The sequence below is a fragment of the Crinia signifera genome, chromosome 19 (assembly GCF_055691185.1).
Source record: "Crinia signifera chromosome 19, ASM5569118v1, whole genome shotgun sequence".
NCBI lineage: Eukaryota > Metazoa > Chordata > Amphibia > Anura > Myobatrachidae > Crinia > Crinia signifera.
Window position 1 is genome coordinate 39504748 of NC_139226.1, and position 16105 is coordinate 39520852.

General features: G+C 44.3%; 1 long non-coding RNA gene across 2 annotated transcripts; it reads right to left on the reverse strand.

Annotated features, from left to right (window-relative positions):
- Nucleotides 1–2224: 2224 nt before the first annotated feature.
- Nucleotides 2225–11262, reverse strand: LOC146041808 (uncharacterized). 2 transcript variants are annotated; one of them, XR_014463597.1, is made up of 3 exons: nt 10796–11262; nt 2512–2653; nt 2225–2422 (listed from the first exon to the last, which is right to left on the reverse strand). It is a non-coding gene; the product is annotated as an uncharacterized LOC146041808 (long non-coding RNA). The 2 variants fall into 2 exon arrangements; XR_014463596.1 differs by having other exon boundaries at nt 2225–2653.
- Nucleotides 11263–16105: the final 4843 nt, after the last annotated feature.

Here is a 16105-nt window from a genome sequence, read left to right on the forward strand (position 1 = left end):
GAGATACGAGTACCACATAATTATTGAACACTTTAAATATTTTTCTCTCTTTATTTCTTACTAAAAGAGGGAGTATAACTTTTTCTGCAGTACAAAGTCTAACAGTAGTGTTGTGTTTTCTAGTGACCAGTAGAGGGAGCAAGTCTCTTTCCTAGATTTCTTTATTAGACGTCTGATTGTGAGTCCAGTCTATTTTTTGGCATGCAATAAAAGCATACAATTGGGGCAATTTAGACACTGGACCCCACATAATACAGACTTCCTAAAAATAAATCGGCCACCCTATAAATCACATTAATATGGCCACTCAGCATTAATCCTGTGCAGTCATTGCAGTGTTTGCCGAATATGATGTGTGGTTTACACCTGGGAGGAGGCAGCCTGATCGGCATGGAGCGGGGAGTGGAACAGCATATGGGGGGGGGGGGGTGCTGCTTGCGGGAACAATGAAGTAATGGGGCCCCGTTTCTGATGGTGGGGGGTCTGCACCTGCGCAGATAATGGAGGTTTGCAGCCTTGCAAGTCCACTAAGCCCCGTCTTGCGAATGTTTGTCTGGCACCACCCGTTCACCAGGGCGACTCGCTCACAGGGGCTTGCGAATGGATGTTACACAGTAATATTCATTCGCAGGGCAGGGGGAACCTCCCACATATTTCAATGGTCGACGATAATCGAAAAATGTGGAATGTGCACGCATATAAAAGTGACTCTCGAGACACTTACATATGGGTGCTTGCTGGGAAGGAGATGGATGGGCAGCTGCGATCTGGTGATGTCAGCTGCCCACCCCCCTCACCCGCCTATGAAACGCTGGGTGTTCCCATATGCTATTTCGTCCATACGCCGCACCACACCCCTCTCCGCCCACCACCGGCGGTCCTGCTGCATGCACCCGGCGAACAGTCTGTTTGCTGTGGGTGTACGCACCCTGCGTATGCACATGTGCAAAAATGTGCACAGCGCCACCATTGGTTCCCGTGCCGAATATGCGCATGTGCAGACCCCCTGTGCAAATGCCTTCGGCGAGTAACTGTCGAGGCGTTGCCCGTCCCCTATTCGGTGATCTTCAGAGGAAATAACAGTTTAGGCTGACTTCTATTTAGGGGGATCATTCAAGGGTCAGCGACCATCGAGTGATTTCTCTCCCCTTCGGTCGCATGCTAGCAAGGAGATGCAGGCGGTGTGTGTGTGTTTTTGGGGGGAGGGGGGGGGGGGGGGTTGGTGGGCCGATGGGTGGTGCTGACCTGCTTGCTAGGCTGCATATACTCGCAGTCTGAATCCCGCCTTATGTGTGACATCATCATAACCGGCTAAAATCACATCCAAAAACTTAAAAATATTAGATCATAATCTAACCTTATTTCAGGGTTGCCTACCCTCCCGGCCCCCCGGAAAGGTGGGCAACCCTCCCGGATTCTGGGGAATCCTGCAAAATTGGGAGGTGCGATGCCATGCCATTAGATATACACTTGTATGACATACAATGAGGTTTTAGTCACATCCCCCCACTATCCACGCCACCCCCGAAGCGTGGCGAGCGCAGCGGAACACGCCCTCCCAACCTTTTCATACCCCCACTATCCACGTTGGCATGGAGATGATTCTATATAGTGTGGCGAGCGCAGCGTTCCACCGAGCCCGAAGCGTGGCGAGCGCAGCAAGACCCGCGAGGGGACATGGATTACTTTACATGTATTCCGTGTGTCCCCTCGCCACGCTTTGGGCTCGGTGGCTCGCTACGCTCGCCACACTATATAAAATCAACTCCATGCCGACGTGGATAGTGGGGGTATGAAAAGGTCAGAAGGACGCGTTCCGCTGGGTTCGCCACGCTTCGGGGTGGAGTGGATAGTGGGGGGTGACTAAATCCTCATTGTATGTCATACAAGTGTATATCTAATGGTATGGCATCGCATCCAATTTTGCGGGAGGTGCGATGCGATGCGATCCCCTGGGGCCAACAGAGCAGTGAATAAATTACATAAAAAGATTGCATTGCATGGCACTAAGAAGGCCCATGCGATGCAATGCGATGCGATGCGATTTCACTACGGTAGCGTAGGCAGGAATACCGGGCGCCCTGCTAGGAAACAAGTACCGGGGTATTTCTGTATTTTTACAACTATATACTGCCCACAATATATCACATTAAAATCAGGTTTTGGTTTCATACTGTAATCTTTGAACCAATGCTAGTAAGCAACAATAAAATAAAGTCTAATATAATTGCAAAATATCTTTAATTTTCTTAATCCTTCTCTTCTCAGGCTCAGTACATCGGTTTGCAGAACGGAATAGGAAGATCGGTATAGTAGAAAAGTGCTGTCATCAGTACTGCAGCTTCAATGACCTCCAGTCCTACTGTATGACCTGACTCCTGTCCACACTGTGGTTCTGATAGACCTTGCCAATAAGTCATGTCTGCATGGAGATACAGTCTGTTACAAAGGCCAATAAAGATGACATATATTATATGGATGGCAGAGAGAGTGATGGTTGAGTTTCACCACCTGTGTGTAGGTCAGATTTCTCCATCCATTTGTTTAAATGAGCATCTTTGTGAAGGCCATGTTGTAAAGTATGTTCTAGACGGGACATTCCAGGTACGATGCTGCTTTAACCCTTGTGGAAGAAATCAAGATCCGGAGGCTTCTAGAAAATGAGAATAACCAGATTCAGAGACTGATCATCACCCTGGAGCCCCAGATAAAGTGAACCAGAACATTGAAGAATCTAAATGCCGTAATACATTAGTCCAACTTGTCCTAAGGACAAGTCTGACCCAATTACCCCTGAGCTCCCCCAGAGAGCTCATTGATAATTTGGCACTTGATTTATCGCATGTAAGGCAGGGGACAGGAGAATTAAAAAAGCCCATTCAAAAGAATGGGCGGCTGCTGATTGGCTAAGAGAGCTGTCTCAGCCAATCACCGTCCGGCCATTCTTTTGTATGGGTTATTTTTTAATGTCCAACCTGCCGCCCGCCACCAGAGCTGAGGGGAGAGCGCCTCTCAGGCCTGACTTTGCGGATAGGTGTGTGTCAGTGGTGCAGCACCACTGACACACACATAGTATTGGACCGTATCAGATGCGTTACATTGTGGGTGCAAAAAGCACCCACGATTTGTCGCTGATGACTGCACGTCCAAGTTATCTTACATGCAGCCAGTCCATCTTCATTGTCATCCACACTGCATAAACCTCACTGTCATCCACACTGCATAAACCTCCCTGTCATTCTCACTGCATAAACCTCACTGTCATCCATACTCAGTGGTGCAAGTAGAAAAACTGTCTGCGCACAAAATGGGCGTGGTCAGGATGTGGTCATATGACACAAGGGGGAGTGGCTACATGACAAAACTTTATGCCCCCTGTGCCAGATATGCCCCCCCACAGTGCTAGATATGCCTCCAGTGCCACACATATATGCCCCACAGTGCCAGATATGCCCCCACAGTGCCACACATATGCCTCCACAGTGCTAGTTATGCCCCCAGTGCCAGATATGCCCCCCACAGTGCTAGATATGCCTCCAGTGCCACACATATATGCCCCACAGTGCCAGATATGCCCCCACAGTGCCACACATATGCCTCCACAGTGCTAGTTATGCCCCCAGTGCCAGATATGCCCCCACAATGCCACACATATGACCCGACAGTGCTAAGTATGCCCCCAATGACAGATATGCCCCCACAGTGCCACACATATGCCCCCACAGTGCTAGTTATGCCCTCAGTGCCAGATATGCCCCCACAATGCCACACATATGCCCCCACAGTGCTAAGTATGCCCCCAATGCCAGATATGCCCCCACAATGCCACACATATGCCCCCACAGTGCTAAGTATGCCCCCAATGCCAGATATGCCCCCACAATGCCACACATATGCCCCCACAGTGCTAGTTATGCCCCCACTGCCAGATATGCCCATAATGCCACACATATGCCCCACAGTGCTAGTTATGCCGCCAGTGCCAGATATGCCCCCACAATGCCACACATATGCCCCCACAGTGCTAAGTATGCCCCCAATGCCAGATATGCCCCCACAATTCCACACATATGCCCCACAGTGCTAAGTAGGCCCCCAATGCCAGATATCAGAACATACTATACAACAAGGGATAAGCTACTATAAACATAGGTTGAACTAGATGGACGCAAATCTTTATTCAGCCTCACCTACTATGTAACTATATGCCCCCACAATGCCACACACATGCCCCCCACAGTGCTAGTTATGCCCCCAGTGCCATATATGCCCCATAATGCCACACATATGCCCCCACAGTTCCACACATATGCCCCCACAGCCCACAGTGCCAGAAGTCAGCAGCAGCACAAGTAACTCACCCTTCTGGTGTCTGGAGGGGCATTTGACATAGTCATTACCCATCAGGGTGGGTGTACAATCAAAAATCGGGTCTGGGGGGGCATTTAGTAGTAGTAGTAGTACGTTTATTTATAAGGCGCCGCAAAGTGTCCGCAGCGCCGTACATAGCAAGCAAAAAAAATTACGAGGTAACGTACAGGGTGTGTTGAAAAATACAGTATAAATAGGGGTATAGCTGGTAGAACTAAAATCAGCATCAGTTCTGAAGTAGGTGTCGAAATTGTCGAGGAGACTGAAGATGAAGTAGAGGAAGGGAAGAACAGGACAGGAGCACAGGTGAGGTAAAGAGGTAGGGTGAGTACGTGAGGAAGGAGGGCCCTACTCATAAGAGTTAACATACTAAAAATAGGTGGGTGGACGAACGAAAAACAATAGGATAAGTAGGAACGGAGGGGAACGGAGGCAGGATAGGAGGATCAAAAGAGGTTAGGAGGAGGGATAGGCTAGTCGAAAAAAGTGGGTTTTAAGGGAGCGCTTGAAGGAGGTAAGGGAATCAGAAAGCCTGATGGGTGGCGGGAGGTTGTTCCAGTGCAGGGGGGCAGCGCGAGAGAAGTCTTGGACACGGGAGTGGGAGGAGGTGATTAGGTGAGAGATCAGTCGGCGGTCAGTGATGGAGCGAAGAGGACGGGAGGGAGTGTGGATAGAGATCAGTGAAGAGAGGTAAGGAGCGGTGGAGGAGGAGAGAGCCTTGTAGGTGGTGGTGAGGAGTTTAAAGAGAACTCGGAAAGGAATGGGGAGCCAGTGAAGAGATAGACAGAGGGGGGAGGCGGAGGTAGAGCGGCGGGAAAGGAAGATGAGCCTAGCAGCAGCGTTAAGAATGGATTGGAGAGGTGCGAGGCGGGTGAGAGGTAGCCCAGAGAGAAGGATGTTGCAGTAGTCAAGGCGGGAGATGACAAGAGAGTGAATGAGAATTTTGGTCGCGTCAGTGGAGAGGAATGGTCTGATGCGTGAGATGTAACATAGGAATCAGGCATCTGGGTGCCTGTACAATTAAAAATCGGGTCCAATCGCGTTGCAACGCATCGCATGCGATCTGATTGCTTGCGCTGCAATGCGACTGATTTTTGGTTGTACAATGACATAAGATGAAAAAAATTAGGCGCCCAGATAATACACAAGTACCAATTAAATGGAGCGAACACACAGGGCAGAGCACCCCTACAGTACACAGGTAGAACCCTTAATTAGATAATCCGAACACAGGGCAGAGCACCCAGTGCCAGATTAAGCCTTCGGGGACACACACACACACCCCCTTGCACTTGTCATTACTGGCCACACGGGAGAATATTACACTGTGAAAACATAAAGGCAGTATAAACTTGGTCAATGGGTAACTGCAGGGGGGGGGGGGTGGATTAATATTACATAATGGTAAAAGTTGTGGGCGCACTGCGTGCGCAGCATCATTGCTTCCAGCGGCATTGCTGCGGGCGGCCCGCCCTGCCGGAAGGTGCGCGCATGCGCAAAAGAAACTTAAACTGGATTGATGGCTAAAGTTTCTTCTACACATGCGCGCGGATCCCGGCCGAGCAGGCTGCCCGCAGCGACCCTTCCCGTTGCTCTGCGCATGCGCGGCTAAGCGATGGCAGAACCATAGATGGTGTGAGAATGGTTTATAGCCATCGATGGTTCCTGCTCTAGAAGCCATCAATGGCAACCATCGATGGGGGGATGTGCCGATGGCCATCCCTACATACCACAGGAAAAGCCTGTGTTTGTCCCTCTGTACCTTACTCTGTAGGACTGTAGGAGACCTCACAGGCTCAGTGCTGCTTGTGATTAAAAACCCATGATCCCATGATGAGGCTGCTGCTGCAACTGTCCTCCTTGGGCCTGAGAAGCATGTAATGAGCTCCACCAATCAGAGCTCAGCACAAACCTCTCAGCCACTGACCCAGGGTTGCCGACTTTATTATTCTCCTCTCCGTGAGAAGCCCGGAGAGGAGAGTTTCAGCAACCGCTCAGGTAAACCAGCGAATTTACGGATCTACGTGGAGGGGGCGGGGCTAAAATTACGCAATTGTGTCATTTTAGCTCCGCCACCTCCTCTGAGACCCGAGGATTGCGGCATTTTAATGCCGTGATCCGGGGGACAGCGGGGGTCCCCCCTGAATCCAGGAGGGTTGCCCACCCTTCCGTGGGGCCGGAAAGGGGACCCGATTTTCAGGAGACTCCCGGAAATTCCGGGAGGGTCGGCAACCCTGCTCTGACCTCTTGTGTAAAGTGTCCTGGGACTTGGTCAACTCCCAGTAATGCACTGCATACTTGAGCAGTCAGTGGACCTTATTCTGGTTGAGGCGGCCAAACGTACATTCATTCCGTATCAGCTTACGCTTCCCGTACGCGGACGGTGAACGAAAGTCCACCCACAAAACATCCGCATACGGACGGCCACAAACACCGACAAAGGGGAGTGGCGTACACTTGAGCGTACGCCACCGTACACGGACGGATCACCGCTTATACACCGACAACTGGCATACAACAGAGCGTACGCCACCGTTTACGGACGTCTTTCGTCCGTTTTCCCACCGGCATCTTGCAGCAATCTGAGCATACGCCACCGTGCACGGACGGGTCTCCCCTATTTTCAATGGAAAACTCAGCGTATGTCACCGCTCATGAGAGTGAGCGTACGTCCGTGCACGCTGGCATACCCTTCACATATATGGCCCTGCTAATCTTGCCTTTCAACTATGATTAAGACAATTAAATGATTTATTCTAATTGTTATTCAATTATTGTTTTATGTTACCTCAATTATCTACCTTAATGAACACCCTAATAAAAATACATTTTACCCCTCCTTACATGTATATTTTTTATGTTATAATGTTGCATTTTATTCACTATCTATGTGTCCCCACATTGCTTTTACTTTTAAATAAAGTCATGGTGGTGTTTCTGTGTATGTACTAAATTATGTCAATAATTAGTTTGAACCGATTTTGTAACATGTATACCTACCCTGATGTTATGTGTGATGTTTTAATCTAACAACAATAAAAAATCATGCCTTTTCACTATGTGTTATTTAACCCAAAAACACACACATTCACAAATCAATCGTTACCCCTCACCTCAAATTACAAATATAACTTACATTACTCATCTGTATGTACCTGCCCTTACAAACCCTCTCACATATTTATGATTAAAAACACAGGCAACATAATGGAACACTTCTCAAAAAAAGAACTCCCACTCATGGTGCTGTCGCTTGACGCACAAAAGGCCTTCGACCGTCTCAACTGGGAATACATGGAGGAAGTCCTGAGGAAATTTGGAATAGAAGGAACATTTCTTAAAGCAATTTTAGCCCTATATTCAAATCCAACAGCACATGTATATATAAATAATAAAACTTCATATAGATTCCCCATTACAAACGGGACAAGGCAGGGATGCCCGCTATCGCCAATTATTTTTGTGCTCTCGATAGAGCCCTTTGCTGAAACCATACGAATAACCCAAACAATAAAAGGACCAGTAGTGAATAAAGATCAACACAAAATACTTCTATTTGCAGACGATGTTCTGCTAATGCTTACGGAACCAGAGAAATCAATAGAGATACTGATGGGAATTATTGATGAATATGCAAGAGCATCATACTACAAACTTAATAAAAAAAAAAACAGAAGCTTTGCCGATGAACATAGAAGAGGGAAAACTAATAAATCTGAAAGGAAAATACAGATTTAATTGGAAAACAAAAACTTCTTAGGAATAAACTTAACAGAGAAGGATGAAGACTTAATAGAATACAATTACACCCCACTGCTCGAACAAATCAAAAAGAAAACTAAGGATTGGATGAATCATGAGGTTAACTGGATAGGAAGGGTAGCAGCTCTTAAAATGTCTCTCTTACCAAAAATGATGTACTTGTTCAGGGCAATACCACGACTATTACCGAAATATTGGTTAAATAAATTTAATGCAGTCCTGAATAAGTACATATGGAAAAATAAAAAAACAAAAATAGCAAAAAAATATTTAGTGAGACCAAAAAAAAAAGGAGGGGTAGCATTACCAGATTTAGAAACATATCAACAAGCATGTATAATTAACCAAGTGTCAAGTTGGATAGGGCAGGGAAAAAAACCATGGGCAAAATTGGAAGATGATCTAATAGAATACCAGAAGAACTACTCTGGATACCACCAAAAAATAGGAATATAAGCCCTTCAACCCCCAAAGCAACAAAAGCGACCCTGAAGGTATGGGATATCATTTTAAATACAAAAGCCAAATTTACAGCTCCATTAAGACAAACAGTAATAAGAACAATAGCAAAATGTATCCCACACCTAAATCTAAAAAAATGGATAGCCAAAGGTATAAAAAACCTACAGTATATATATTTAGGAGAGGGCTTATTATCATTCACACAATTACAGGTAAAATATAACATACTGCCAGTAGATTTTTACAAGCATCTCCAAATAAGGAGCTGGCTGGCCGAGTCCCCAACATCCGAAGACACACTGCAAAATCTCCCTAATATCTTATTAAATAAGATAAAAAACAAAAACTCCAAAGGTGGAATTACCTTTTGGCATGGATATATCTTGAGTAACAAATTAGAAGAGAAAATCAAACCACAATTTAGATGGGAGCAAGAACTGAAGGTGTCTCTGGATGAAGGAGACTGGGCCAGCCTCTTTAACTCAATACATGGAATGACTAAATCTAGCTCCCATATTGAAACATTTATGAGACTGTTCTACGGGGCATACCTAACACCAGAAAAAATTAATAAATTCTATCCAGATCAACCAAATGTATGTTGGAGATGTATGGAGGAAAGAGGAGACCTTTTACACGTCTTTTGGGCCTGCAGTAGATTAAAAGATCTTTGGCAGGAAATAGAACGCCTAATAGAGCAAGTAACTGGAGTAAAAATAAACTTGTCCCCCCAAATGGTATTATTACATATATATAATAAAGAATTGAAAGTTAAAAATAAATATGTACTAAATCAGATATCAGATACTTATTGCAGCTAAAACAGCAATAGCCCAGAACTGGAAACAGAATCAACCCCCAAACCTTACACTAGTAAAATCAATTTTGCGTACAATATGGAAACATCAGACGTACAAGAGAGTAATACAACTAAAAAGTGGCAAGTGTGGGGAAAATATATGGATAACCAAGGAATACCACTTGGGGGGGAACCAAGCGCAGACCTAGACTGAGGAACCCATAGGATCTAGAGATAAAAATATACTATGAACACCCTGAAACAATTAAGACTAAGGAGACGGACTAGTAAATGTAAATGTCTATGTAAATGTAAATGTATATGTCAAATGTTAAATGTTAAATGTTGAATGTTAAATGTTGTACGTAAAAGAATACAAGTGTATATATGTGAGATATAGGACATACATGTTGTATGCCAAATATATCCAAATGTATGTAAATGTTTTAAAGCGAAATAATAATAATAAAAAAAAAAAAACACAGGCAACTTCTAACTTTACAAAAACTTTTAATTTAACAAAACATATTAAGGGGGGGGAAAAAAATTAAAGGAGGGCCTCCAGTCTCCCAAAAAGCAGGTTTAAATAAAAAAGGGTCAGGAAGATTTCTTGAAGTATGTGGGCAACCTCATCCTGGTGCTGTTCTGTGTCTGTATTGACGGTAAAAAACACATTGTATTTAATATATCATATACACAAATGTTTGTTGCATTGTAACATAATATGAATTTGTGAGTTAAGTGTGAAGGTCACATACATTTTTCAACTACATTGAAGATGGGTATGCTGTGAACACGGTACTAATTAGTATTATGTTTTCACACACATACTGTACATATTACATGAAATGAAATAAATTCCTCCTTATTGGATGAATGTATGCTCTATCACAATTGGGAGGTTTGTGGTGGGGGAATCACCTCTAACCTCACAATTAACCTGTGCTAATTAAGGGTACTGACATTGTTATGGCATAACCACTCCTTACTTAGTAAAATGTTGTCCATTGCTGTACAAATTATAGGCCTACATCTAATTTAGAAAAGCATGCATCTGCATGGCCTCACACACTATTAACAAACCAATCTATAAATTAATGTTCCACATCATGCTGGGAAGTGTAGTTACGCAACAGCTGGGCCCACATAACTTCAACACCACTACTGTAGGATATGTCATTGGATGTACTGTTATGTCAATTACTCAAAGGGTGAGGCATGCCCACACTCAAAAAATACACCAAGGGGACCCTTGTTCCTGGAGGAGGACACGCCACACCTCAGGGTCGACCTGCAGTTATATGTTGCAACTAATGAGGATGTTGGATACACATATGTGGGTGTTGTGATTGTTTATGTGTAGAAATGTGTATATAAACATTAGGCACATTATTTACTTACGGCTCGTTGTGCCATCCTGGTCTCCGCTGGATGGGTTTCCTGTGTTTCTGGATGGAAGGTCAGTAGCAAGGGCGATGGGAGTTGTGATAGAGGTAGTGGGTTGGAGTGGGGATTGGTAAGGATTGGGGGCGGGTGGTGTGGAGTTCTAGGGGGGTTGGAAATGGGGTGGGGAGGGGATGGGGGTAGGGGTGTGGGTGGGGGTAGGGGTGTGGGTGGGTGTAGGGGTGTGGGTGGGGGTAGTGGAGTGGGTGGGGGTAGTGGAGTGGGTGGGGGTAGGGGAGTGGCTGGTGAAAGGTGAGGTGGATATGGGGTGGGCACCAGCAGGCCCCAATGTCTTCTTCTCCTCCTCCTCCTCTTCCTGCTGCTGCATTTCGGCCTCCTCCCGGGCTGCCTCCTGCCGAGCTGCCTCCTCCCGGGCTGCCTCCTGCCGAGCTGCCTCCTCACGGGCTGCCATGCGTGCCCTGGCGCATACTGAAATGTTCATGTTGATGGTATAGAAATTGAAGGTTGGGTTTCATGAAAATGGGGGAAAGAAAAATTCACATTAGTCATGTTCATAACATTACAAATGAACATTTAAGATATATTTAATACATTTATCATGCTAACCAATAGATATGCTACACACAAAATCAGACTGTATACATATACCGCCCATATATCCCCATATACACCCCATATACCCCCCGTATAAACCCCATATACCCCCATATACCCCCCCATATACACCCTATATTCCCCCCATATACACCCCATATACGCCCACATACTCATGCACATATTTTTATAAACTACAGAAATCATTGCTAACAAACGCAGACATATTTGTAAATATATATATACATCGCCCAATATGGCGCCAAATTGTGCTTAGCAGCCCTGGCTGCCGTCGCCGCAGGTCAGACCAGCGCCACTCCACCTGCCCCAGGCTTCTGCGGACTCCGGTCCGGGCGTAGATTAAGTGGCAGGCAGCGTTATACACCCGCCGCTTCTCATTGTTCGATACATATTGGCCCCTGGGCCCCAGGCGCTGGTCTATGACTTGGACCAACGCCAGCAGCTCCTCATTTGAAAAGGGGTTAGCCCTTGCAGAAGTCATATTGGCAATGGCGCAGTTATTAATTGAAGGTACATATATAACTTTTGGTGGTTGCTGATTGGTCTAAAACCTAGTTTTTTTTATATTTAACTTTATTAATCCATCTTACATTAACAATATGTATGCGAATAAAAAGTTTTGCGGCCCATTTCGATATGCACACCATAGCATACATTATGCTTTCAATGTAGAGAGACGTACTGTATATACAGTGTGCGAAAAATTATACACGCAACCATCTACTAATACATACGCTGATAACAACGCACATACAACATGTTGGTGTATGACAAATTATTACTCATAACAAATGTAAGGAAAGCATTGTAACGTTGGTATGTTTTTAAATTTGTTTAAGAAAGCATACACGTACTCCAACAGAGACCACCTGAAAGCACTCATCATTGGAGTGACATGTGCACACATTTAACCATGTAGCACACAATGGTCAACAACCTGTGTATGTGCATGTACAGGTGAATGCTCAGGTGCGTTGAGACCTGCGTAATTTAAGCGGGAATTATCAGCGGGAAATATCGGCGGAAAATATTGGCGTCAATTAGCTACTACATTGCGGGGAAAAATATACGCCCCCTTGTTCAAGGCGGGAGTTTACCATATAAATATCCAGTCAGATGCAGGCCATAATTGCTGCAAACATGTCTAGCTCAGATGATTCCGCAGCTGAGGACGCTCTACAGAGAGCAAGAGCAGAATCCCTGCTTAACCCCTTCCTGACGCAGCATGTTTTTGCCTTCCTGACAGAGCCCTTTTTTTCAAATCTGACATGTATCACTTAAGTGGGGATAACTTTTTTTTGCTTTTACTTATCCCAGTGATTTTGAGATTGTTTTCTCGTGACACATTGTACTTCAAGTTAGTGGTAAATTTGGGTCGATACAGTCTGTGTTTTTTTGTGAAAAATACCAAAATGTCGTAAAAAAATGGAAAATTTAGCAATTTTCAAAATGTTAAATTTTCTGCTTGTGAGACAAATAATCATACCACTCAAAATAGTTAATAACTAACATAGACCATATGTCTACTTTATGTTTCCATCATTATTTCAACATCCTTTTAATTTTTTTGGACACTAGGAGGCTTAAAATATGAATAGCAAATTCTCAAATTTTAAAGAAAATTTCAAACATTGATTTTTTTAGGGACCAGTTCAGTTCTGATGTGACTTTGAGGGACTTGTATGTGAGACACCCCCACAAATGATGCCATTTCAAAAACTGCACCCCTCACAGTATTCAAAACAGCATTTTGGAAGTTTGTTAACCCTTTAGGTGTTTCACAGGAATTAAAACAACGTGTAGGTGAAATTTCAAAATTTCATTTTTTTGCAGATTTTCAATTTTAATACATTTTTCTAAGGAACACAGTAGATTTTACTAGAGAAATGTGACTAAAAATTGATTCCCCCAATTCGTTTGTTTTCATAAATATCCTATATGTGGCCCTAGTGTGCACGTTGACCAAACCACAGGCTTCATAATAGAAGGAGCACCTACTTGATTTTGGAGCCTCCTTTTTATGAGATTATTTTTTAGGCACCATGTAGGTTTCTAGGCACCATAAGATGCTAAAAGTAAGGAACCCCCCCACAAGTGACCCCATTTTGCAAACTACACCCCTCAGGGAATTCATCTAGGGGTATAGTGTACATTTCAAACCCCCAGGGGTTTCACCAATTGTGGTACAACTGGGCAGTGAAAATTAAAAATTAATTTTTTTACATAAAAATGCAGTTCTGGCTCCAAATTTTTCATTTTCACAAGGAATGAAGGAGACAAAGCACCCCAAAATCTGTGCCCCAATTTCTCCCGAGTACGGCAATGCCTCACATGTGACCAAAAAATACCATTTGGGTGCATGGCAGGACTCAGAAGGGAAGGAGTGATTTTTGGATTTTGCAGCTCAGATTCTGGTGGAATGTTGGTGGGTGCTATGTCGCATTAGCAAGACCCCCGAAGCACCAATACAGTGGAACCCCCCCACAAGTGACCCCATTTTGCAAACTACACCCCTCAGGGAATTCATCTAGGGGTATAGTGTACATTTGAAACCCCCAGGGGTTTCACCAATTTTGATACAACTGAGCTGTGCAAATGAAAAATTACATTTTTTACACAAAAATGCAGTTCTGGCTCCAAATTTGTCATTTTCACAAGGAATGAAGGAGACAAAGCACACCAAAATCTGTGCCCCAATTTCTCCCGAGTACGGCAATGCCTCACATGTGACCAAAAAATACCATTTGGGTGCATGGCAGGACTCAGAAGGGAAGGAGTGATTTTTGGATTTTGCAGCTCAGATTCTGGTGGAATGTTGGTGGGTGCTATGTCGCATTAGCAAGACCCCCGAAGCACCAATACAGTGGAACCCCCCCACAAGTGACCCCATTTTGCAAACTACACCCCTCAGGGAATTCATCTAGGGGTATAGTGTACATTTCAAACCCCCAGGGGTTTCACCAATTTTGATACAACTGGGCTGTACAAATGAAAAATTACATTTTTTACACAAAAATGCAGTTCTGGCTCAAAATTTTTCATTTTCACAAGGAATGAAGGAGACAAAGCACCCCAAAATCTGTGCCCCAATTTCTCCCGAGTACGGCAATGCCTCACATGTGACCAAAAAATACCATTTGGGTGCATGGCAGGACTCAGAAGGGAAGGAGTGATTTTTGGATTTTGCAGCTCAGATTCTGGTGGAATGTTGGTGGGTGCTATGTCGCATTAGCAAGACCCCCGAAGCACGAATACAGTGGAACCCCCCCCACAAGTGACCCCATTTTGCAAACTACACCCCTCAGGGAATTCATCTAGGGGTATAGTGTACATTTCAAACCCCAGGGGTTTCACCAATTTTGATACAACTGGGCTGTGCAAATGAAAAATTACATTTTTTTTTAAATCTTTTTATTAAATTTTTGCATAGTAACAGATTGTATATCCATAAAGTATGAAATAAAATATAAGATGAATTATGAATTATACTGTTATACATTCATACATACAATGTGGTACATGTAATATTTGTATAAACTCAGCCAATATTCATAGTAATAAGAGGAGTCATTTGTGTTAAAGAAAGTCATATGTGGGTAACATGAACCATAGTCATCCACTGATGGAATAGCGGAGGATGTGCTCTTATAAAAGGTACAGATATGACTAAAATAACATACAACAATGTAGGGGGGGGGGAGGGGGGTCGGGTGGTGAGGCTGAGTTACGTCAGATTAGAGTGACTTACACCTAGTTCGATATAGTGCCTGGCACCCCTCACACCCCTATGGTTCTTACGTTTTTGGCTAATATACAACTGTAGCTAGCACGCTTACACTATACACACATTAGTTACTTTATCTGGGCTACCAATGGGCTGTATAACATAATCACAGAATTCGACATAAGACAAAGGACATGAAACACGGAACACATAAGGAAAAGAGGGAAGGGGTATAAGGGGGGGCGGGCTTCGCGACCTTAGATCTTACAATCTTATAAAGTTCAACTTTGATATAGGTATTTCAACTCACACGGGGAATTCACTATCAGTATTTGAGTGGAATATAGAGAGGGTATCTTGGAGACATAGGAATTGACTACAACCCCCCATTCTGTATAAGACGTCTGTGCAGAAACCATTCTGTGGAGTCGAAGATACTGAATATTTGGTCTTGGGATTGCCGAGGCAGGGAATCTATATATGGCCCCCACTTCTTATAGAAGCCGACAATTCCCGATTCAATATTAGTTGTGGCTGATTTCCTATCAAAGTACATTTGTTGAAGCATTTTCTCATTGACCTCTACAATTGTGGGGGATGATGAAGACGTCCAGTGAGTCAGTATTATTTTTTTTGCAATTGTTATTGTAATTGTAAGAAGGGGGAGAAGACGGTGTTTATTAAATCCTAGTTCCCATTCGTCGAAATTTGCAAAAAGGCAAGCATGGGGGTTTGGGGATATCTTAATTTTATATGTGTTGGAGATGATGCAGGTTAATTTGTTCCAGAATCTTCTGATCTTTCCGCACTCCCAAAAACAATGGAAAAAAGAGGCTTGGTTCGCATGACATTTGGGACACTCTCCTGTGACTGAGGGGACAAAGTGTGCCAACCTGGCTGGAGAGATATAAGCCCGTTGTATTGTTTTTAAATGGACCTCCTGCAGGTAGGAGGATGCCAGGGTTTTC